Below are 26618 nucleotides of genomic sequence, written 5' to 3'. Positions count from 1 at the left end.
GCGGAAGGGGGGGATCGCATCGGTTTAGGGGGTCACGCGTTCGATGTATACAGGCGATTGCGTGCCCCGATCCCCCTGACTTCTCCCGTTCCCCGGATGGTCAAGACCCTCAGAGCCTGGGCCTTCGTCTGATGTTATGCAACGCACGGTCCGTGGCCAATAAGGCCCCCCTAATACATGATCTGATTCAGGGGGGTGCCGCGGATATTATAGGCGTTACGGAGACCTGGCTGGGCACTGAAGGGGGCGTGCCCCTGGTTGAGATGTGCCCACCGGGTTTCCGTGCATTCCATCAGCCGAGGGCCCAGGGTAGGGGTGGGGGGGTGGCGGTTGTTATTAAAGAGAGTCTAGAGCCGAGGGAGACCACTGTACCTCAGATTGCCGGGTGTGAATCCCTCTTGTGAGGTGGGGTCATAGATGTCAGATGGGCTTGCTGGTCGCGTACCTGGCTCCTTGCTGCGTGACAGCGGCCCTGCCCGAGCTCCTGGAGGTGCTTGCCGGGTGGCAGTGGAGACCCCAGACTTTTAGTCATGGGGACTTTAACTTGCCATCTGCTGGCTGCCATCGACAGTAGCTCGGGAGTTCATGGCCTCCATGACGGCCCTGGACCTGACTCAAGTAGTGGATGGCCCTACTCACATCGGGGGAGGCACGCTGGACCTGATTTTTATCTCTGGTCAGTGGTTGAAGGATCTGGACTTGGGAGATATAGTCACAGAGCCTTTGTCATGGTCAGATCACTTTCTCCTTCGCCTGGACTTTCTGACCGCTACCCAACACCGCAGGGAGAGGGAACCATTACGTTGGTACCGTCCCAGGCGCCTGATGGACCCAGAGAGGTTCCGGACGGAGCTTGGGCCATTCCTGAGGGTCTGCCCCACGGCACGGCAGAGGACCTGGCCGCAGCCTGGGAACGGGCTGCGGCTGGGGCTTTAGACCGTGTCGTGCCTCTGCGGCCTCTGACCCGGCGCAGATCCCAACCGGCTCCTTGGTTCTCCGAGGAGCTGAGGGGGATGTAACGCCGGAGAAGACGCCTAGAGAGTTCTTGGAGGTCCAGCCGCTCAGAGGTTGATCGGACACTAGTTAGATCCTATACTAGGACCTACCTAGTGGCACTGAGGGAAGCGAGGCGTTGCTACGCCTCCTCCCTCATTGCGTCGGCAGATAACCGCCCAGCTGCCCTGTTTCGGGTGGCCCGCTCCCTCCTTCACCAGGGGGGGCGGGGTGGCCCGGTGCAGGGGCGGGCTGGGGGGGTTAACGGTTATCTATACGATAAAATCGTTCAGCTTCGGGACGGTCTGGACCAAAATTGTGGCGATTCGGACGGGGCGTCTGAGGGCGGTCTTGGTGATATTGTTTGGGATGAGTTTGACCCTGTGGCTCCCGAGGACATGGACAGGTTGCTGGGTAGATTGAATGCCACCACGTGTTTACTGGACCCGTGCCCCTCCTGGCTGGTGCTGGCCACTCAGGAGGTGACACGAGGCTGGCTCCAGGGGATTACGAGCGCTTCTTTGGTGGAGGGAGTCTTTCCGGCCGCCTTGAAAGAGGCGGTGGTGAGGCCCCTCCTCAAGAAGCCTTCCCTGGACCCGGCTGTTTTAGGTAATTATCGTCCGGTCTCCAACCTTCGCTTCGCGGCGAAGGTTGTAGAGAGTATGGTGGCATATCAGTTTCCCCTGCACCTGGAGGAAACTGTCTATCTAGACCCGTTCCAGTCCGGCTTCCGACCCGGTTACAGCACTGAGACGGCTTTGGTCGCGTTGGTGGATGATCTCTGGAGGGCCAGGGATAGGGGTTGTTCCTCTGCCCTGGTCCTATTAGACCTCTCAGCGGCTTTCGATACCATCGACCATGGTATCCTGCTGCGCCGGCTGGAGGGATTGGGAGTGAGAGGCACCGTTTATCGGTGGTTCTCCTCCTATCTCTCCGACCGGACGCAGACGGTGTTGGCGGGGGGGCAGAGGTCGGCTCCGCGGCGCCTCACTTGTGGGGTGCCGCAGGGGTCGATTCTCTCGCCCCTTCTGTTCAACATCTACATGAAGCCGCTGGGTGAGATCATCAGTGGCTTCGGTGTGAGGTACCAGCTGTACGCTGATGACACCCAGCTGTACTTTTCCACACCGGGCCACCCCAATGAAGCTATCGAAGTGCTGTCCCGGTGTCTGGAAGCCGTACGGGTCTGGATGGGGAGAAACAGGCTCAAGCTCAATCCCTCCAAGACGGAGTGGTTGTGGATGCCGGCATCCCGGTACAGTCAGCTGAGTCCACGGCTGACTGTTGGGAGCGAGTCATTGGCCCCGATGGAGAGGGTGCGCAACTTGGGCGTTCTCCTGGATGAACGGCTGTCTTTTGAAGACCACCTGACGGCCGTCTCCAGGAGAGCTTTCCACCAGGTTCGCCTGGTGCGCCAGCTGCGCCCCTTTCTAGACCGGGATGCCTTATGCACAGTCACTCACGCCCTTGTGACGTCTCGTCTGGATTACTGCAATGCTCTCTACATGGGGCTCCCCTTGAGGGGCATCCGGAGGCTTCAGTTAGTCCAGAATGCAGCTGCGCGGGTGATAGAGGGAGCCCCTCGTGGCTCCCACGTGACACCTATCCTGCGCAGGCTGCACTGGCTACCTGTGGCCTTCCGGGTGCGCTTCAAGGTGTTGGTGAACGTCTTCAAAGCGCTCCATGGCATAGGGCCGGGCTATCTACGGGACCGCCTGCTGCTACCGAATACCTCTCACCGACCCGTGCGCTCTCACAGAGAGGGACTCCTCAGGGTGCCGTCGGCGCGACAGTGTCGTCTGGCGACGCCCAGGGGAAGGGCCTTCTCTGTGGGGGCTCCCGCCCTCTGGAACGAACTCCCCCCAGGACTCCGTCAACTTCCGGACCTCCGAACCTTTCGCCGCGAGCTTAAAACTCACCTATTCATCTGCGCTGGACTGGGTTAGTTTTTAAACTTATGGGTTTTTAATGGGTTTTACTTTAAATTTTAATCATGGCCAATTTAATAAGTTTTTTAATTATATTTTTAATCGTATTTATATTGTATTATTTTGTATTTTTTATCAGGCTGTGAACCGCCCTGAGTCCTTCGGGAGAAGGGCGGTATAAAAATTTAAATAAATAAATAATAAATAAATAAATAAATAAACATGTTCTAAACAATGTCATTCAGAGATCTGATTAAGTCAAGATCTTCTGTAAAAATAAAAATGAAAGACAGTCAAACACAGTAGCAAGCAGTCAAACAATATTTAAATGAGTAACATTTAAGGCATGTTTGTGTCTATAGGTATGTAATGATAACGCAACTAACACTGAACTGCCAGTCACATTTAATATTTTTTGGCTCAATGATTTTCAGAGGCTGAATGTGGATGCAAGTCTAATAATTCACAAGACACAGAGATGTTCGCCTTCTGGCCTCTTTTCAACATGTCTTACTTTGAAGTTTGTGTGATTCATTTAAACTGGAAATCAATGTTTCTGTGTAAGATTTCTATGAGGATCCCCCTCAGGGAAGGTATATACACCATGGAGAGAAAGTAACTCAAGGAAATTTAATTAGAAGCCTTAAATGTACAGCATGTATACTTAGCTAATCGGATCAATTGCAGCCCACTAGCAAAGCATATTCTAATTATCAAGACAGATGAAATTTTGCCACCTCTCAGCAGTTGTGCAAACCATCTTCAGGAAAATAAGATACCACGGGCAAAGATCTCTCATACTCGGCACAACATTGAGTTTTCGCGCTTGCATTTTGCAGAAAATCCCCCGTGGTTGTTTCATTCGTTAAAGGTGATTTTATCACATGTCTTTCAGTCGTAAATCAATGTGCAATTTTGATGAGCCAGATCTTTTGCAAAAAGAGCTTTTCAGCTTGCCGGATTTGCAGGTTCTTTATCCTTCTAAGTATTTTAACATGTATTGCAAAACACAATCACAGATCATAGGGTTGGTGTCTGCCTTTTTTTTTAATCTTATGAAAGTGGTTTAGAAGAGATAAAGTATATAATGTGTACACCCACAAATAAGCATGTACACTACATCAAAACTTTCAAAGTTTAAGACAAAATACTATTTAAGATGCAAAAGTCAGAAATGTTATAGATTGATATTAGATCTACTTCTCTTTATGTCATTACATTCAACAGAGGTGTAGGAAGTTAGCACCTACCCCTCTCCTAGAAGAATGAAATATTTTAGGAAATATTAAAAAGGGCAGAGTATTATATTTCCCTGGATGAAAAATGGAGAAACATGTTTTAAAGGACAAAGCAGCTCCCTGCAGCTTCCTGCCTCCCCCCACCCTTGTCAATGGGTCAGAGGCAGAAACTCATTCTCCCCACCTTTGTCAATGGGACCATCATCTGCAACACAATAGGACCCATCTAACAACAGAAACTCACCACATGGCACCTGGGAAGATTACATCAGCCAGCAAGGCTAGCTAAGATCCCCACCCCCTGGGAGTCTGACAACCAATCAGGATACTCTTCCTGTGCCCCAGGAAGTTCAAAGCACAGAGAAAGCATAAAGCCAGGGCGCGCTCAACATCTCAGCCCTTTTCTATTCAGGAACTCGAACCATGTGACCACCATTAAACCATCTTTCCAAGCAGTCTCCATGTTTCCAGTGTCTTTTTCCCCACTTGGAACTGAACCTGAATGGATGATTTCTTCCAACAGAGGGAAACTTAAGTGTTACCCAAGTGTTGCCTTCTTTACTTGGGAGAAAGGGGAAAATAGCAAAGCTACCAAACACTATCAGATCTGTTTCTGAACACTTTAATCTGCTGGCAGAAACTAGTATAATTTTATTTATTTATTTATTTATTATTTTAATTTCTATACCGCCCTTCTCCCAAAGGACTCAGGGCAGTTTACAGCCAATGTAAAACAACAGATACAAAAATTAAAAACAAATTTAAAAGACAAAAATTCAAATTTGGCTAGAACTATAAAATCCAATAAAAAACCCCATTTAAAACCATTAGGCCAGTCCTGCGCGATGGAACAGAAACGTTTTCAGCTCGCGTCGAAAGGTCCGGAGATGAGGGAGTTGGCGGATCCCTGGTGGTAGCTCATTCCAGAGGGTTGGAGCCCCCACAGAGAAGGCCCTCCCCCCTGGGGGTCGCCAGCCGACATTGTCTGGCCGACGGCACCCTGTGGAGACCCTCCCTATGGGAGCGCACTGGTCGATGGGAGGCCACCGGTAGCAGCAGGCGGTCCCGTAAATAACCCGGTCCTATGCCATGGAGCGCTTTAAAGGTGGTAACCAACACCTTGAATTGCACCCGGAAGACCACCAGAAGCCAGTGCAGCCTACGCAGGAGAGGTGTTATATGGGAACCATGAGTTGCTCCCTCTATCACCCGCGCGGCCTCATTCTGAACCAGTTGGAGCCTCTGGGTACTCTTCAAGGAGAGCCCCATGTAGAGAGCATTGCAGTAGTCCCGGCGGGAAGTGACGAGGGCGTGAGTGACTGTGGACAAGGAATCCCGGTGTAAGAAGGGACGCAACTGGCGTATCAGGCGTACCTGATAGAAAGCTCCTCTGGCGACGGCCGTCATATGCTCTTCTAACAACAGCCGTGCATCCAGAAGGACACCCAGATTTCGGACCCTCTCTGTGGGGGCCAATGACTCGCTCCCCACAGTCAGCGATGGAAACAGCTGATTATACTGGGATGCCGGCATCTACAGCCACTCGGTCTTGGCAGGGTTGAATCAGAGCCTGTTCTTCCCCATCCAGACCCGCACGGCCTCCAGACACCGGGACATCACTTCAACGGCTTCGTTGGGGTGGTTCGGGGTAGAAATGTACAGCTGTGTATCATCAGTGTACAGATGACACCTCACCCCAAAACCACGGATGATCTCGCCCAGCGGCTTCATATAGATGTTGAACAGGAGAGGTGAGAGAACCGACCCCTGTGGCACCCCACATAAGAGGTGCCTTGCGGTCAATCTCTGCCCCCCTGCCAACACCGTCTGCGACCGGTCAGAGAGGAAGGAGGAGAACCACCGAAAAACGGTTCCCCCCACTCCTAACCCTCCAGCCGTTATTATTGTTTTTGTTTTGTTTTGTTTTTACAACTTCTTACAAAAAACAGTCTGAGGAAGAACTTCTAAATCTTTTCCCACAGCTTATGTCAAAACTGGGTACCTTATTGAGTTGTTATGAGAAGGGGAAGCTAGCCTGTTTGAGACCAAGAAGTTGCTGGATGCTTGGCAGAAATGACTTGGAAGATACCTGCCGCTGAGATTAGTGAGAGTTTAATATTTCAGTTGTGAAAAGGAGCTGCTGCCTAGAAGAATTACAGGGAATGAGAGAGGTTTGCTGGGAGGGAGAGGCTAGGACTGGCAAGTGCATCTCAGTTGTAGTGGGTCAAGGGAGATAATGATAGAAAAGGAGGCCACTTTGATGTTTGGCATAGATGTTGCCTTCTAGTCCTCAAGAATCAGCTCCAATGCCTGATCACTGGATCCTCAGCAAATCTGGTCTCTTGCTACTGTTGCTTAAGACCAGATCAGCTTGGAATAAGGCTCCTCAATCCAATCTTCTAAGGGAGGAGAGGTCTGATTTGGCATGCATATCTGAGATGAATCTATCTCAGAAATGGGCCCAATTTGGATTTCACAGAGAGGCTACAGTCATCTAGGAGATAGTTGGAGATGTTCTTCCACAGATAACCAAATGTGAATTTTTACTTCCACGTTTTTACTTGAGAAATCAGGTAGGAGTGCTGTTGCTCTATAGGTTTGATAGGTCTGATGGGCTGGATGAGCTTAGAAACAGGACTGAGCGTCTGCACAGACCCATTCAATGCATCCTCCTGGTCTTGTTAATGTTGACATTCAGAATGTTTTGTGTTTTCATCTATGGAAGCACTGTAAAAGTTCCACCCTCAACAGGAGAGAAGAGCATGCACAGAGTGCATATATGTCATTCAGCTTAGCAAACCTTCAATGAAACATTATTTCCAAAAAGAAAAAAGCTTATTGTGCTGGGTTCACTTTGATGTGGTTGGCTGCTTTGAACTTGGTTTGTTTTTTTTTGGTTGTTTTTTTTTAAAAATTTTGAAACAATCTGCTCAGTTTTAGGTATTCATCATTATACTACAAGCATTCTGTTGTGCTCTATTTGTTGGTGGAAAATTCAGTGTGCAGTAAACAATGCAAAACACAAAACTGTTTGACCTGCTAAGCTAAGTGTGTGTCCTCAATTTTTGTGCAATGTTAATACAATCCAGGATCCATTTTGCTATGTAGGAATGTTTGAACTTACTGGTTCATCAAGTGTGCAAAATTGTTTTTTTTTTAAAGTTATTTTGCTTTGCAAAAATACATGGAAGTCTTATGATTCTTCCTTTATTTTATATGCTACTAATTTGCAAGTACTGGCAGCTAGAAAAGGATTTTTTAAAAAAAAAAATCTTTTCCAGGGTGTGACCTGTCTCCTGAGCAGTTTGCTCTTCTTTTCATGAATGTTCTTGTTCTATTTTTGGCAGAAAGTGGAATTCTTTTTTCTGGCACCAGATTGACAAATGTATTTTGCAGGTGAATTTTTAATATTGGAGTAAAGGGCATCAGTCCGTATTTTTCTTTACAAGGTTGGGTTTAGATGCACATAGATGAAGTGCAGCTTTATTTTAAAGTAGTTTTCCATTGAAAACTGGTAATGGTGATTGCAGTTCATCTTATGTCTTCCTGCCATTTAGTACTGCATTTGAAAGGAATGTGTGGGAGATTAAGATCTTTTTTTTTCTTTAAAGAGAAAGACAACAATACATTTCACTTTTCTTTCATTTAGCATGCCCTCAGGATCAAGAAAGTGGGATACACTTGTACTTGAATTCAAAGAAGGTAGCATGAGGTAAAGATGAGCAAATGCTTCCATAATGGGAATGATTTTTCTCTGCCAATTTTTTTGCAACCTGGCCTGTTGGTAGCAATCGGCATGAATTGCTATAGTCTCAATTTTTTTTAAATCCTGAGATGAAGGGAAGGGAGCGAGTTCAAAACAACGTATTTACTATTTATACATCTCCCTAGACCCCATACAACTAAATCTCGAATTCCAAATCATCAGGAACAAAAATATCCAATTAAAAAATGATGCAGCAGGAAATAATATGCATTGAAGTCTTCGATGAATATTTTTCTTCTTAAGGGAACTACCTTTGATTCAGATGAATGACAAATTGGAATCTTAACCATCTGCTCAAAAATGAATTTGGTATACTGTCTGAAACAGCCTTCTTCCACCCAACCTGACGTCCTTTAGATTGAGAAATTGTAGTCCAACATACGTGGACTGCTTCAATAGTGAAGACTGCTAATTCGAAAAGCTTAAACTGAAGGAGGTGAAGAGACACACTGGGGAGAAATTAGGCTCCAAGTATTTGATTTGTAATTGTTAGCATTTTTTTTCTTGATCTCTTCTGAAATGTTTGTACATGTCAATAAAAATTAGCATAAGGCGTAATCATCTGGTTGTAATATCAATGCACTGTAAACATCATTAAAAATAAATCCTACAGATTGCTCAGCAGTAACATCAAAATGCCACTCAGGGGTATAATATCCATGCAGTTTGCACAGCATATAATCACTTTTTGCTCTGAAGATTTCACAAATATATTTCTAAAAGGCATACATTAAACAGGTCCATTTAATAATTACAAAATTACACATTTCTTTAAAACACAGGGTAACTAATGCTTACAGTGTTTTAAGCGTGTATTTTGACAAGCATCATGAAATCTAAAGGACTCTGGCACTGAGGGCCACTCAAATGCTCTCAGTGACATAATGGCAAACTATAAATCTTTTGAGTGTGCTTCTCTCAATGCAAACTTCTCGCACTAACAAGTCTTACCATAACAATCTTGGGCTAAATCTTGTTTTATTTTACTCAGAATACTCATGGAGTACGAACACTGGAAGTACTCCAAAAGTGAGGGTGCCCTTACCAGAGTTGCTATACTTAGCACCCTGACCTTTGAAAACCTTCTGAACTTTGCATTGCCTCTTGTGGACCTAGTGCCTCTCCTTCACCTCTATGTTCAAGATAGTGGAGATACAAGCACTGCCTTAGGAATACTAGAAATGAAAGAAAGGTAAATCAGTAGTAGTATCTTTACAAATTACCTTCAGGGTGGTCTGGCCATTTATTGATACTCTGTAACTAAGGAATATGGGCCAATGAAGGTGAAGATGGCGGCCACCAAGGTAGCCTCGGAGGAACGCTCTCTGTAAAAGAGCGAAAACTCTTTAGGAGGGCAATCCTCGAAGCTCCAATTTAGCCAAAAATCAAATTTAAATCAAATTAAATTTAACCACTGGAGCTGTTGCCGCCACCACCGCCGGGATTCAAAACACTGCCGGGATTCAAAACACTGCCAGGATTCAAAAGACAGCCACTGCTACAATCCGGGCGGCCGCGGCTTGAAAAGACCGCCGCGATCCGCTTGAAAAGACTGCTTGAAAAGATCCGCAATCCACTTGAAAAGACCGCCGCCGCCGCGACCCGCAAGGCTACGGCGAGGATCCAGGAGGCTGCCGGCGATCCAGGCTACCCAGGAGGACCCAGGAGGAGATCCCAGGAGACAGCCGCCGCTATGATCCGGGCGGTCGCGGAGACCCAGGAGACTATCCAGGAGACTATCCAGGAGGCTTCGAGATCCCGATCAGGAGACTGCCGCCACTGCGCAACTGGACCCAGGAGACCGCCACCGCTGCCCAGGAGACCGCCACCGCTGCGATCCAGGCGGCCACGGCCAGATTCAAGAAGATTCAAGCCGATTCAAGCCGCTCTCCACCACCACCGAATTCACGCCGCAGCCACGATCCACACTGCTCTCCAACACCACCGGGAATCAACTCCCACATTGCCAGGATTTAAAGCCAAACAGCAACCAAGAATTAAAGCCGCCAAGCGACTGCTGGTGAGTTCCGAGGAGACTCCAGTCTCCCAGCTTCTATTGACTTTTTGAAACTCCCGCCATTGTGTCCACCCTTAAAGAGGCTTCTTCAATCACCCATTCTCACCATTTTAAATTTCCCGCCAAATTTCACCGTTACCATAGTGATTCCCCATTACCATAGCAATTGCCAAAGGAATTGCCATATAAAGTTAGAAAGAGAGAGATAAAACTAAGAAATATTTGATTAAGTGAGAGATACTTCTTCATTACTAAAATTGGGAAGAGTGTGAAATAAAACAAAGAAATAAGAAAGACACTACTTCAATACCAATTACATAAAAACTCAAAATATCACTATGCCAGCCAGAAAATCCAATGCTGACAAAATCTTAGAAACAAGATTAATAACTATTGAACAAAACTTAGATAAAAGATTACTAGCTATTGAACAAAACCTAGAAAAAAGAATACAAGATATTGAACAAAACTTAGAAAAAATTTTTTTAAGTTATTTAACAAAGTTTCACTAACTTGATAAAACAAATTTCAACACTAAAAAATGAAAACTCAAATGAACTAAATCTCTTCCCAACTCATCTATCATTACACAATTCACAACCTAATACACAACCTACAACTCAACCTAGACAACAAATAAGTATAACACAACCTAAACAACAAATAACTACTAACCAACTAATCAGAGATGCTATGGAGAGAGGACAAAAAATAAATAATGCAATATTATTTGGACTAGAAAACACTAATGAACCTGATATCAATAAGATTCAAAACATCATTGGATATAACTCATCAACCATCTTCCCAAATGAAATAATTGCTGTCTCAAGAGATGGACCAGAATATAAAAACAGTGATGGGTCAACAGCACCAAGATTTTGTAGAGTCACATGTATAAATGAGAACAGCAAACGTAAATTCATTTATACCATAAACTCAATTGCTAAAACCAACCCAGCCTACAGTAAACTTAGATCACGTCCTGATCTATCTTTTCTACAACGGATACGTTCTCATGAACTTCACACAGAACTTAAACGAAGACAAGACAATGGCGAATCCAACCTATACATCGACTACCGCGCAGATTGCATAAAAAATAAAACCTTCAATCAAAAAATCACCTCCAAACCCCCCATCACCCATAACAATCAACCAGCCACCCCATTATTCAACCAAGTACCCATCACCCTACCATCCATTCAACCAACCATCCAACCAGCCATCCAACCAGCCATTCAACCAGCCATCCAACCAGTCATCCAACCAGCCATCCAAACAGCCACCCAACAATCCACCCAACCAGCCATCCAAACAGCCATCCATCCAAACAGCCAAACTACCATCCAACCAGCCACCCAACCAACCATTCAACCAAACATCTCAATACAAAACATCCAACCACCCACCCAACCATCTATTCAACCATCTATTGTGCACAACCCCCAACCTACAAACAATCAAAACTAGGTATGCACGCCCCTTACATCTACAACACCAATTACTACAGATCTCAAATGCAAATTGATAAATGCAAGAAGCATTGTTAACAAATTACCTGAATTTATCCTCTTGTTAAACAGTGGTACATTAGATATTATTTTTGTTTGTGAAACATGGCTGAACTCATCCCTTCCTGACTCCATTATCTCAAACAAAGAATATCAAGTTTATCAATCAGATCGTGAAAACCGAAGAGGTGGTGGAGTGGCTATCTTTTACAAAAAGTCACTGAATCTAAAAAATATCCAAGTTGAACAAAAACTTTCTCTTCCTGAAACTATGGCATGCGACCTATCCCTCAACACTACTCTTCGATTCTTACTATGCTACAGAGCCCCTGACTATGACATTACCCATGCAAATATGCTAACCTCACTGCTAACATGGGCTACCTCTTGCCCATATCCTCTCATCTTCCTGGGTGACCTAAATCTACCTCTCATACACTGGATAACTAATGAATGTACAACTGATCCAATCCATACTACACTATACAACGCTGTTACAAACCTAGGTCTTGAACAACTTGTAACTAACAATACAAGACTCAACAACTGCCTTGATCTCATCTTCTGCAACAACTCCAACTCAATTTATGGAATACAAATCAAAGAACCTTTTTCCAACAGTGACCACTGCATGACTGATTTTCGTCTTAATATACGTCCATACTTAAATCGTAATAACAGTAGTATTCCCAGCTACAACTTCAAAAAAGCCAACTACGATCTTATAAACAACGATCTTTCATTTCTGGACTAGCAAAATCTGTTTGCACCCTCCATAACCGCTGAAGACCACTATAGAGTTTTCCTACTTGAAATCAATAAAGTCATTAAGCTGTATGTACCACAAATGACCACCATGACCAGGAAAAGCAAACTATCCATATCAATAAAAAAGCTTCAATCAAAAAAAAATCCCTCTGGAAAAGAAACAAAAAAGGCTATGTAGCAAATTTCAAAAACCGCTACAAAAATATATGCAACCAAATAAAAACTGAATGCACAAATTACCACACCAAGCAAGAAGAGGACTTTTTGCGCACAAATTCCAATCGTGCCTTTTATAATTTTGTTAACAATAAACTTAAAGACTCTAGATCCATCCCACCACTAAAAGATTCTAACAACAAAGAATACAATGACGAAACAGTTAAAGCCAACCTCTTCAACAGTTTCTTTGGCTCAGTTTTTGCTAACAGCAATAACACATATCCAACATTCCATAAACGCACCAGCATTGAATATGATGACTTAACCCATATAGATTTCACAGAAGATAACGTTGAAAAAGCTCTTCATAACTTGAAACCATCGCTATCTATTGGACCCGATGCACTATGCGCATACTTCCTAAAAAAACTTTCCACCAATATAGCAGAACCCCTAAGCATAATCTTTGACAAAGCTTTCACTACCAGTTCCCTTCCCAAACTTTGGTCACTAGCCACAGTCATCCCTATCTTCAAAAAAGGAGACCCCAGCTTAGTTGAAAATTACAGACCGATCTCTCTGTGCTGCGTCACCTGCAAAGTCATGGAATCAATCATCAACCAATCCATTACCTCACACTTAGAAACTAACAACCTACTCTCCAATAAACAATTTGGTTTCAGGAAAAAACTATCATGCAACTTACAACTTCTTCACTGTAAAAACATATGGACTACAAATCTTGATCAAGGCAAAACAATAGATGCAATCTACATAGACTTCTGTAAAGCTTTTGACTCACGATAAACCTCTCCTAAAACTAAATTCAGGACCCCTTCACAAATGGATATCTGCTTTTCTGTCTAACAGACAACAAGTGGTCAAAATTGGCAATGCTCGATCAAATCCTGTTCCTGTCAAAAGTGGCGTTCCTCAAGGCAGCGTCCTTGGACCAACACTCTTCATACTATACATTAATGATCTTTGTGACCATATCACAAGTAATTGTGTTCTCTTTGCTGACGATGTCAAACTATTTAACACCACAGACAATGCATCTATCATCCAAAAAGACCTTGATCATCTAACCACTTGGTCTAAAACTTCGCAACTCCAGATCTCAACCAGCAAATGCTCAGTCTTACATATTGGAAAAAAGAACCCAAACACTACGTACATACTTGATGGACATTACCTTACAGATGACCCCCACCCCGTTAAAGACCTTGGAGTTTTCATCTCAAATGATCTAAGTGCCAAAGCCCACTGTAACTACATAGCAAAAAAGGCTCTAAGAGTTGTAAACCTAATCCTGCATAGCTTCTTTTCCAAAAACACTACACTACTAACCAGAGCATATAAAACATTTGCTAGACCAATTCTAGAATACAGCTCGCCTGTTTGGAACCCTCACCACATCTCTGACATCAATACAACTGAACGAGTCCAGAAATATTTCACAAGAAGAGTTCTCCATTCCTCAGAAAACAACAAAATACCTTATCCCACCAGACTTGAAATCCTAGGCTTAGAAAACTTGGAACTCCGTCGCCTTCGACAAGACCTAAGTTTAACTCATAGAATCATCTATTGTAATGTCCTTCCTGTTAAAGACCGATCTCTCTGTGCTGCGTCACCTGCAAAGTCATGGAATCAATCATCAACCAATCCATTACCTCACACTTCAGCTTTAATTGCAACAATACAAGAGCAACCAACAGATTCAAACTTAATGTTAACCGCTTTAATCTAGATTGCAGAAAATATGACTTCTGTAACAGAATCATCAGTGCTTGGAATACTTTACCCGACTCTATGGTCTCTTCCCATAATCCTAAAAGCTTTAACCAAAAACTTTCTACTATTGACCTCACCCCATTCCTAAGAGGACCATAAGGGGCGTGCATAAGCGCACAAACGTGCCTACCGTTCCTGTCCTATTGTTTTTCTTTTCTTCTTCCTATATATATATTGATGCTTATACCTCCTAATATTTACTCATACATATGTTCATGTACTATATAATCCTTTTTATATAATGTTGTGACAAAAATAAATAAATAAAATAAATAAATAAATACATATCCCAGGATAATATTGCAGGATCCAGTCTGGGTGACCGACCCGGTTTGGATCTTGCAACATGGGAAAGTGATGGGGGCTTTTGAGGTTTGAAATGATATTTATTTTTAATTTTCAGAACCAAACCTTTGTTTTCAGGATGCTGTAAACAAGGTTGAAAAGAATCCTGAATTAATTCTAAACACACAAGGATTGTTTGGAGCCATAGATGTGGCACTTTTTCTTTCAAAAAACATATGGTGATGTGATTCAAAGTTTATTTTAAAGAATCCATACTGGGTTTTTCTCTTTATTCATTTCAAACAATGAAAGTTGGTATATGGTTTATTCATGGAAAAGATTGTTAGACAATAAATAATGTAGATACTATACATTGTTATAAGATACTCTGAAGCTGTGAAGGTAACACACCTGCAATTCCTCACAATTATAAAACCCTGCCGTTTATTTTTCTTTAATAGTATGCACATGAGACTGTGCAGGAACACAAACTTTGTTAGAATTTCTAAAAACATATATAATTAGTAGAAATATTTTCAGGCAGGATTTATATGACTGGTTTAAGTACTTCTTACACTGGATTTATTGTTCCCATATTATTTTTTTTCAAATACTTCTCTTATATTGCTATAATGAACAAAATTTATTTCAGTTATCACATAAAGTGTGTTGTGACCTAGTTTCAGCAACTTTGAAAGTTAGCATTAATTTTTACTAGCTTTGCCATAAAACTATGAAAATCAATACATTTTAACAAACAGCCTCATATTTTGCTTTATTTGCTATAGTGTGATAAAATTATATTTTGTTTTTTAAAATTTCTTCTTTAAAGAGGGAATTCCTGAGATTTCATATGGAGGTTGTATTATCTCACAGTCTGAAAACGTGCTTTGGTGCTGAGAAGGAACATGTGGATAGAAGAATGCATAATTTGGATACTAATAGGTGAGTCTGGATATGCTAAAAGTTCTTAAGAATAAGGTAAAATAAAAATAATGTTTTGGTTTAACAGTCCATCAACGAAAAGTCTCTTTTACTTGGAAGGCCCTAGGAAGCAGCCAGCAGCCTATAATAATGCAATGTAGTAGCAAGCAGTGAAATTTGGGGATTTCATCAAAAGTACAGCAGGCAACTACGGTAATAAAATTTGGACATAGGGCTTAATATTGGCCTTAATCCTGTCTTCTAGGTTTGAGAAGCAGACCATTCTATGCTTTCATTTTCCTGAGCTAAAAGATGTTTTCTTTTTCAGAACTTTTCTTCTTTCCTTTGCTGTCTTGCCCAGAGAAAATATATGTGAGCTTGATAAGAATCAGCACAAACTTGATACCACACAATCAACCAACCAACCCCTTTGCACTTTCATCTAAAATACAGAACAGTTTTAGGCATCCACTAGAATAGTAGATATATTTTATTTTATGTTAAGCCACCCAGAGTCACCTTATAGGGGAGATAATCAGCATAAAAATTTAATAAACAAACGTTTAATTTGCTTATAAAATAAGCAAAAATACAGCAATAAAAAAACAAAAAAACAAAATAAGATAGCATGGACAGGGACTTAAATTTTTTTCCTGATTTAAATTCATATGCTTTTTGCCACTAAATATGTCATGATTAACTTCTAATTCAACATTTACTGTAATATGATCAACATTTCAATTCCTTCATGTCAGGAAGTTTAGTGTACGTTTGTTGATTTAGAAAAAGTATAAAACAAAATGAGTAGGTATAAATTATGGAAGATTTGCACAAATATGTTAAGAGAGATTATGGGATGCAAGGAAGAATACTCAACTCAAAACCAATATATCAAAATCAAGGGAGTTGTTTCACGGGGGAAATGTTGTAAGTTATATATAATTGATATACTCTAGTTTATATATAATATATATAAACTAGAGTAAGTAATTGAATGATCTTCTGATGTAATGATTATTAAAGATGGAAAATACAGATGGAGAAATTAATATGCAAATATTGGTAGAAAGTAGTGGTTAGCTTTAAGAATGAATTAATCTTCCTCTTAAACAAGAAGAGAAATACTCAAGAATGAATGGCTGCAAAAGTGAGTCACCAGTATGAAAGAAGTAGGCTAAAGCTGTTGTGCTAATAGAGTAAATTATTTATGGAGAAAATGAATTAAGAGCTAATTTACTAATCTAACAGAATAATTTAAGGATTGAACCAACTAATATCTACTAAACCAAGGCTTTATTGCAAAATGACAGGATTATGTCATATGCATCACTTTGCGGATGAGGTACATTGACAGATACGTTGTCAGTTCAGATTTAATAGATACTTTCCTCCAAAACAGTTTATTAAATCAATGTATATTAGACCACTTAACCACTGGTCTAGAGATAATTCCCACCCTCCTCTCCCCACAAAAATATTATAGGTAAACGAATGTCTGAGATGCAAATAACAGAAGATGCATCTGATTTTTCATTCATGTCTGCAAATCCCAAACTAATCTGTGCTGTCCAACAATCTGTCATTGCATTTATCCCTGGTTCCAGCCACCACTGGATAAGTGTGTGTCCAATTAGTTGAAATGAGTTCCATTGTTGGAACTCCAAGTACCCAGGGGGAAACTTACTACGCATACCAGTCCTAATAACTGCCTAGTTGTTTCCATGAAAATATTTTTTCCTCTCTTTAACACTATATTTTGCTGTGGATGTATTACAAAGGCTGTATATGAGTATCTATAGTACAATAACCTGATTGCAACTAAGTTTACTTTCTCACTCAACATTTCTCTGCCCAGAAAATGAAGAAGAGACTATTTTGCTTCTGGCAGCTGACTGCGGATGATTGTATATTTATTTTATTAGACTATTTTGTAGCACTGCACTATTAACAATAAAAGAGCCACAAAGCAAAGCTCTGCCCTTGTTGTTAGTATATGCTGCATCTTTATTATAGGTTGGCTTGGGAGAAAAAAATCAATGCAGGACAGCCGTACTGCAGGTAGTACTCAACTTACAACAGTTCGCTTAGTGACTGTTCCAAAGTTACAACGTCACTGAAAAAATTGACTTATGACCGTTTTTTACAGTTATGACATTTCCAGCATCCTCCTGATCGTGTGATCAAAATTCAGTTGTTTAGCAACTGGTTCATATTTATAACCGTTGCTGTGTCCCAAGATCACGTGATCACCTTTTGGAACTTCCTAACAAGCAAAATCAATGGGGAAGCCAGAGTCACTTAACAACCGGGTTGCTAACTTATCAACTGCAGTGATTCACTTAACAACTGAGGCAAGAAAGGTCATAAAATGGGGCAAGATTCACTTAACAAATGTCTCACTTAGCAACATAAATTTTGGGCTCAATTGTGGTCATAACTCGAGGACTACATGTATCATGGAAAAGCACATACACACACACCATAGGATAAAAATACAGAGGGGCAATATGCTGATTCGACAAAAGACATGGCAGCTATGTGTTGTTATTATTTCTGCTACTATGAGGTCAACTACATTTCCAGAGAACTTTACCACAAGTTCAGAATAGTGAAATAAGCTTTAACCATGAAATTTCAATTCAAATGCATTATAACAGTATAGCTTAGAGGATGCCCGAGCTATAGGGTCATAAAGAGCCGTATTTATGATACTGATGTGCCATTGTTCCGCTAAATTGAAGACGAAAAATCTTGCAACAATGCTTTCATTTTTAACGCTTTATGATTGCTTTTGACCTGACTGGCAACATGAGGATCTATAATGCTACAATTTGAAATCACACACTTTAAATAATACTTTTAAAAACACTAGATGAGATAAGCAAAGCATTCTTTATTTAGAATTTGCACTGCACAGTATGCCTACTTGATATACTGGTGCCCAGACCCAATTAATCCTCCTAGAAAAACAGACACACTCATTCTACAGGCAGTAACAAAATCTTAATGTGAATTCAGTTCAATCTAGATAAAGTTGAAAACATATAATTAAAGTCCTTTTTTTATTTTGACAACTTAATTAAATGAGTGTTAAACTTTTTTGAAGTAATTTAAACTATTTCATGCACAAGAATGGTAAACACAAGCGATGAACATTTGGATGCAATTTCAATTCCCATTCTTGAAGCCTGAAATATTTCATTTGTCGTTGCTTGTGTATGTGTGACTGTGTATAAACCAGGCTCTAGCATTCTAAGAGTGACTGCATTTCGCCACCCAATGCCCTTTTTCTATCTGTGACATTTTCATTAAGATGACAGGTATACATTATGTCACTGCAACAAATGACAGCATTGTTGGCTGTTAATAACTACGCTGAGTGGGTAAGAAACAGCGACAGAAAAAAAAATCCCTGGGGACAAAGCCTCATTGTGATCATTAAACAATTATTGCAACATGAAATTAGACAGCGTTGTCAAGCAATAGCTCTGTTTTACTGCGAGGGAAATGAGGGCAGATCTTTTCAAATATATGGAACAAAACCAAACCTGCAGGCTGCCTATAGGAAGGGGCCAGGCTTACATTTCAGTGAATAATAGCCTACTATACTAGCAGTTCATAAAAGACACTGTCAAGTCAACTAAGAAATCTTTATTGAAGTTTTTGAAAATTGAAAATGTTTTAAAACAAGGAGTATTTTGTCATTAGTTTATTTTATGTTAAGAACAACTGGTAGTGAGGTTTTTAAAAAATGGCAGAAAATACATTAAAACATTTTTACGTTTAACTGTTCTGTATTTATAATACCTTTTGGCTGTCTTATAGATTGTTTCACGTGGAAGCCAATAAAAATGTAATGGGAAAAAACATTTATGATTATTATAGTCATTTCTTAAATATTAAATCAGGAGCCTGTATTTTTTTTATTTATTTATTTTTAAAGAACAAATGAGGTTAAAAGAATGCTAAAATTGCTCTATATATACAGCCTTATAATATTTTGCTTATGTTTCTTGATGAGGACTACTAATTTAAGTAAGGTGTTGGATTCCCCCTCCCTCTTAATTTTAAGTTTATGGATTTTTCATCTAATTTGTGACCTTTCTCTGTAACAGAAGAAAGACTGAAATTTATTTATTTTTAAATTGTGGTGCATTGGTTAGAATGCAGTACTGCAGGACTGGACTAGAATTTTTAAATTTTAAATCTGGTTTTAATGGGGTTTTATTATTTATATTTCTATTTTAAATATTCGGCCTATTTAATAAGTTTTTTAAATTAATGTTTTATTCTGTATATTTATATGTTTTTATTTGGCTGTAAACCGCCCTGAGTCCCCAGGGAGATAGGGAGGTATAAAAGTACGAACAAATAAATAAATAAATAAATAAATACTTCTGCTGATCACTGGCTGCCAGCAGTTTGGCAGTTCGGGTCTCACCAGCTCCAGGTTGATTCAACCTTCCATCCTTCCAAGGTTGGTAAAATGAGGATTCAGATTGTTGGGGGCAATATGCTGACTCTGTAAACCGCTTAGAGAGGGCTGTAAAGCCCTGTGAAGTGGTATATAAGTCTAAATGCTATGCTACTGCTATTGAGGGAATTGTGGATGATGTAGAAAGGCTACGAAGTTTGAAAACAGGAGATGAGCCATATAGTCCTCATGCTTATGATGGCTGTCAGTCAACCTTTAAACCAGGGGTGACCAGCCTTGGCAATTTTAAAACCTGTGGACGTCAATTCCCAGAATTCCCCAGCTAGCATTTCTGGCTAAGGAATTCTGGGAGTTGGAAGTCCACAGATATTAAAGATGCCATGGTTGGATACCTCTGCTTTAAACTTTCCATTTCTGTAGGACTTAAAACCTCCTTTCCAATGCTAGCTTCTAAATTAATGGTACGGCTTTTATTACACTAGTAAAAACAGCTGATTTGTGCTTAGCAGTGTGATTTGGGAGAATGTGCTCTAAAATATGGATGAAATCAGCAACTATATTATAAAGGTTACTTTCATTCACTATACAAGAAAGCATAAAGTAATATGGTCTCTGCCACACACAAACACACACACACACACACACACACACACACACACACACACACACACACACACAAGCTGGAAAAAAAGACAAAAAGCCTAAATTCCTACAGACAATTTATAAAACATTGGTTTACAGCTGATGCTCCAGAGTAACATATATTCCTTGAAAGGCCCTGGCTATCCAACTTTTCAAGATATAGTCCTGGCTCTTAAACAGATTCACAGAGACCACATTAATAGTATTTTATTTAAGTTTGAATTTAAATTATGCTAATTTTTTGCTTTGGCACCACCTATTTCTTTATTCAGACCTTGCCTACATTGGAGTGTGGCCACCTACATGTCAAGGACAGGTGTAATTATCATCTTTTTAAAAAGTTGCACTTTCTGAGATTAACCATTTCATAGTGAACTTTAACTATTTAGCCCTGTCACATCTTTTGTTCAGAATTGTTATAAATACACCATTTATAAGAATTTGTGTTATGCAAAAGTAATTATTATATATACAGAGTTCTTTTGATTTGGAGACAAAAAGGTGTAGACACAAACTTCTTGCACTACTTAAAGCAATCATGTATTTTCCTAGGATTGTGCAACCATCTTTTGAATACAGTGGAAACCTGGGCCTGCAATCCTGGTTTAAAGAAGCAGACAGGAGCTTCCGTTTGTACCTAATGAACTCTGAAACATCATTCCCTCTACAGATCTGAAGCACCACACAGCCTTAAGAATATTACTGCAGCATTTCAGCTTATTTCCAAATATAAAGGTGCAAAGTGACACGGCATGGTTACATATTCTAGTTTCTACATTTGATGCTTATTCTATTTATATTCCTCCCTCTACTTCCAAGAATGGAAGAGAAAAAGAAATAACGAATTAGAAGGGATAATCTGCTAAATAATGATAGCAGATAAGAAGTCTAACATGATGTAGTATTTGGTTTTCCTTGAATTTCTGTGGGTGAATTTATATATTATTTTTCCAATGATAAATATTTTACAATCTATTACCTTACAGCAATTATTAATACCAATCCTTTGAATAATATACCATATATTCAAATATCTCACAATTAAATTGCTGTACTATTTTTCCTTATAACATGGTATTCACAAGATTGTAAATTCTGTCAGTCAGAAATAAAAAAGTTTCTTACAAAGAAAGTTGTGTATATATATTCAAGAGAAATGACAGTGATTTTGAATTTATCTAGTTTTTAAATTAAGTGTTCACTTTGTAGCTAGAAATGTTGTTACAAATATACAAAGTTGTTTTTTATATCAAAAAAAGTCATGTTCAATGCATAAAATATACCCTGGAGCTCCTATTTTCAAAATAAAATTGATTAAAGTAAGTTAGCACGTATGTTATATCAAAGTAAATGCAATAATATTTTGAATATTGATGCTTATCAAAAATTCTTTGAATTTTTGAAAGCTAGAAGAAAATGTCAAAAGATATTTAAAAATATATAAAGAATCATTTAACAGGAAAAGACAATGATTCCCTCGCTTTTGGCCACCCACACTTCAACAAGCTGCCTCCTACATTGTTGCAAAGAGGCACCCAACTCTCTGAAGCAGCTACAAGAGGGTTACAAGGAAAATGATAAATGCAGAAAATTCCTTCTCCCCCCCCCCCATTCCACTGACATAAAACTCCACTGGGTGAAAGAATTTGTCGCCTCTGTTGTTAAATAGGACTGTGCAACACTTTGTACGGGCATTTTAGATTGAGAAAGCTTTTGACAGAAATCACCCCATCAAAATAAATTGACAAACTGAAATAAAGACTCCCATCAATGCTGTGAATCAGGCTGCAAAACACTTTGCAGATTCCATATATATTTTATTACTTCTAGAATTGTGGGCAACAATTATTCAACATTGGAACTTCACTTCTGTGTTCAGGGAATGCTGAGTACATTAAGTTGTGTGATGAATTCTTTAACACATAGCGAGCTCTATTGCAGCCTCTGAAAAATTGGCTGTAAACTTTGAGAATAAAATGTAATTTGATGTATAGAAGTGCCCTAAGCATTAATCAGATTCTTTTGGATGAGTTTTCCACTTACAGATACAGAAGACGTGCTCAATAGAGTTCACCCAACTCTATATTTACTCAATCCTAACCCTTATAGCCTATTATCTCAAATAGGAAGTGGATGTTTGAATAGTTTAGGTACTTATAAGCTCCATTTTCATTGAAGAAAGATGTTGCTGGACCCAGAAGATCCAAACAATTATAAACCTGTGGCTGATATTAAGTTCCTGGGCAAGGTTCCTAAGTCAATGGTGGCTGATTAGATTTAGATATTTTTAAATGAGTATTCTAGATCCATTTCAAAGTCTACACTTGGTTTTAGCACTGAAATGCCTCATTCACCTTGCAAGATGATCTTTGCAAGAGAGACATAGAAGAATGAAATCCTATGGATTTTCTAGGATCTCTCAAGAGTTTTCAGTATCATCTGCTAACTGTATCCTGTTGGAGTGGTTATCCAAACTCGCTGCAGCTGGAATAGTGTTTCCGGTTTCAGTGTCTCTGCTCACACCTGAATAATCATTTCTAAAGAGAAAGGGGGGGGGTCAAACCCATTCTATTTTTCTGTGCAGTTTCACGAAGTACCATCCTCATTTCCTTGATGTTTAACTTGTTGAACATGAAGGTGTGACTGAGATTACAGTTGTCTTCATTATTCTGAAGACCCAGAGTTTTACTTCTGAGGACCAAGTGAGGCAAAGGCTGTTCTGTTCCAAGTCAGATACTGTCACGGTAAAGACCGGGTGAGGGTGAATGAGCTGAAGTTCAATCCAGACAAGACAGCACATGTGCTATTAGCAGATGATTTTTCTGTCCAAGTGAATGGTGTTTAATCCTGTTCTGGAATAAACAGCACTCTCCCCAAAGGATCAAATGTGTAACATGTGGGTATTTACAGATTCATTGTTTAATTAGAGCCATAACTGTCCTTTGTGGTGCAAAGAAAATTTATCAGCTTAGACTGGGCAGCATTTACAAATGTACTTGTATAGAGTTAGTCTTGCTTCAAGTGCCTCCTCATATTCCACTGTGTTATAGTTTATACTAATAATTTAAGTATTGTGATGCATAAAAATGACACAATGGAATATAAATTGGGAAAATTATACAACATGGTTTTATAAAAGTTTTCCATTACACTGTTCTTTAAAATGATGCTAACTGAAGTGTTTTCACTCTCCTCCAGGTCCCTTAATTGGACTTTTATTCATGTATCAAAATTTCAGAAGACACTTCATCCAGCTACATCACTTTTCCCTTCCAAGATTGCCTTTTCAGATGCATGTAAGGAAATAAGGAATTGTTTTAATAAGGAAACTTGAAAATAATAGGAATGCTTCAGGATTAATTTAGAACTTGGAGCTCCTGTAAACAAGCTCTGGACTGTTTATTGGCAGAGGGAAGTATGGAAAATGCAATGAACTGGAAAATATTAGGGACTGTTTATGTTTCCCATATTCAAACAGACTTGCCCCATTTCACAATTCAGTTAGCTTATGTACTTTTGATATGAGAAGACCTGTGTTCTCCTTGTAAATAAATCCATTCCCTCCTTCAGTTTTGCCAAAGTTGTGTAAAGCAAGAAAATCTGATGTGAGATCCAAGTGCGGGATTTTCTAACTGCTAGGGGCCTTGTTGCTCTGGTTGATGCCAGGCAGCAACACTGAAATGTTGTGGGTGACACACTGGATAAGGTTTTTTTAGGCCTGCAGGCAATTGATTGATTGATTGATTTAATTTGATTTGATGCCACCTACAACTACAACTAACTCCAAACAACTATATTTAATAACACTCTGGATTAAGTTCATTTTTAAATATTTATGTTGCACTAGAAAACTAATAACATTTAGAAGCTTTTTTGGTTTTTTGTGCAAATACAACTGTTATCTCTTAATATAACTGGAAAAAAATGTATTATGGTGGCTGTGTTATTGGGTCCTCATGAATACATAATTTGAATTGAAGTAGGAACTCCATTGAAGGTGATGGGACAACCCCAGAGAATACTGACATGTTTACTGGAGCTTTTGAGTGCTTCAAAAATGGTCTAATTCAAATCAAAGTATGCAGAGTTGATGTTTACCCTAACTTTAAATAATTCTTGTAACTCAGAGCTTAGCATTTCAGGTGTGCTTACACTGGGGTAAGATGGAGTTTTAACAGTATTTATATTCCAATTTGAAAAAGAAATATGGAAGTGTTGATTTATATTTGAATCAGAAAACCTAATGACTAGTTTTAATATTACAAAAATACAACAGGAAGAAGTAGCAATGCCTTACAGATTATTATTATTATTTATTTGATTTTTATACCGCCCTTCTCCCGAAGGACTCAGGGCGGTGTACAGGCAACAATAAAATACAGACACTACAATATACAATTTAAAATGCAAGTTAAAAAACTTCTTATAATTAGCCTAGAACTTTAAAAATTTATAAAAACCAAAACCCCATTTAAAATTAGTAAAAAATTTAAAATCGATAAAATTTATGTAATTTAAAATTGTTAGATTCACACTTTCATCAGTCCTAGACAATAGGCACCCAGATGCATTCTAGCAGTATTTCAGAAACCATAAGGATGGCAGCACTACGGTACTTAAAATGTATGTTTAATGCTAGAAATTCACAATGTTATTTAACTTTAAACTTATACTTGATGAATCTTCATTATTTTAAGACTTATTGAGATTTTATTTGTGGTTTGTGTCTGTGCAATAAATATATTCTTCTTTTGTTTGGTAGTTTATTTATAAAACAGGCAAATTCTAGAATAGTTCTTTGCTACAATTTTGTTCAAGACTGTCATCCATTTACCAAAAGTCTACTAATTTCCTTGTTTTCTTCTCTGACTTAATATGTATTCATTACACAAAAACTATTTGTAATATTTTAAAACAATAATTGTTATTCAAAGAAGCCAGAAGACAAGGGTGGCATAACAAGTACAAAATCGCTTCGTAGGGCAGAATATATTAAAATGTGTTTCTGCATTGTCAAATGCTTGCTTCATTTTCTATTAAATAAAAATATTAATGATAACTTGGAATATGTTTAAGCAAATAGGAAAATCCACATATTTATGAACTGCAGGTGGCCACAGGACTCCATAACAAGAGAAGGAAGATTAAGTTTAGTTTAGTCTCTTAAAATAATCATCGTTGTTCACTTTCCCCCAGATCCAGGAGAAAAACATCTCATCTCTCTAAAAGTGTGTGAAAATACTACTTCAGAAACTGTTTAGAGAAAATTAGATCAAACATTTGATTCCATATATATGCAGCATGCACTTGTATGCATCAATACTACTGCGAGGCAATGAAAATTTAGTACTGGGAGATTCTCTGAAATGATTCTAAGAATAAGCTGTGTGCTTCTTTTGATTACTAAGCAACCAGTCAACAGTTTAATTTAACATTAAAAGACAAGTTCCAGTTCATACAACTGTTTTTTTTCCTTAGTTGCCTCTAACAAATTTAGTTAAGATGAATCAGAAAGAACCAGTCTCTATCTGTTAAATGGGTTTATAAAAGAAAATGGGTTAAATGGGTTCATAAAAGAAAAGGGAGCAGGCTGATTATTTGTGAGTATTAATGTAGAGCAGGGGTCTCCAGCCTTGGCAACTTTAAGCCTGGAGGACTTCAACTCCCAACAAAGCCTGGGGAATTCTGGAAGTTGAAGTCCTCCAAGTTTAAAGTTGCCAAGGTTGGAGACTCCCGATATAGAACACAAGAGAGCTTTCTTAGCTAGTCTCACTGCCACAGAACATACCATTCTCATGTTTGAATTCAATGGGTTTTGTTTTTTTCCTGCATCAGCATTCTTCCTATCACTTTTCCTCTGAAGGAAGACTGTATATAGTTAGTAGATCGTAATCCTTACAGAGAAGTTGCAAACCTCCATAGGAAATTATCTGGTCAAGGTAAAGATATGAAATGTTAAACCTCCTCCCCCAGTCTTCCTCTCTTTCTGAATCACTTAAAAAAATAAAATATGAACCCACATGAAGTGTTAGGTAGGGTAATGTAAGTCTTCAGAGAAGCTTTGACTTACAGGATTCTATATGGATGGAGAAGACCATTTTCAGCTAACAGAAGCACCAGAAAAGGTGCTTTGCATATCCTTCATACCTTGA

At 39.6% G+C, this 26618-nt stretch overlaps 1 protein-coding gene and 1 long non-coding RNA gene across 12 annotated transcripts in view; one reads left to right on the top strand and one right to left on the bottom strand.

Moving 5' to 3' along the window:
- Positions 1-26618, bottom strand: part of TEAD1 (TEA domain transcription factor 1) — a 245365-nt gene that overhangs the window by 98065 nt on the left and 120682 nt on the right. The gene's annotated exons all lie outside the window — the stretch shown is intronic.
- On the top strand, positions 15366-25350 carry LOC131186570 (uncharacterized). Its single transcript, XR_009152391.1, has 3 exons — positions 15366-15410; positions 21019-21201; positions 23665-25350. It is a non-coding gene; the product is annotated as an uncharacterized LOC131186570 (long non-coding RNA).

This window comes from Ahaetulla prasina, chromosome 1 (genome assembly GCF_028640845.1).
Source record: "Ahaetulla prasina isolate Xishuangbanna chromosome 1, ASM2864084v1, whole genome shotgun sequence".
NCBI lineage: Eukaryota > Metazoa > Chordata > Lepidosauria > Squamata > Colubridae > Ahaetulla > Ahaetulla prasina.
The sequence above is the reverse complement of the archived record's forward strand: the minus strand, read 5'-3'. Positions and strand labels throughout refer to the sequence as shown.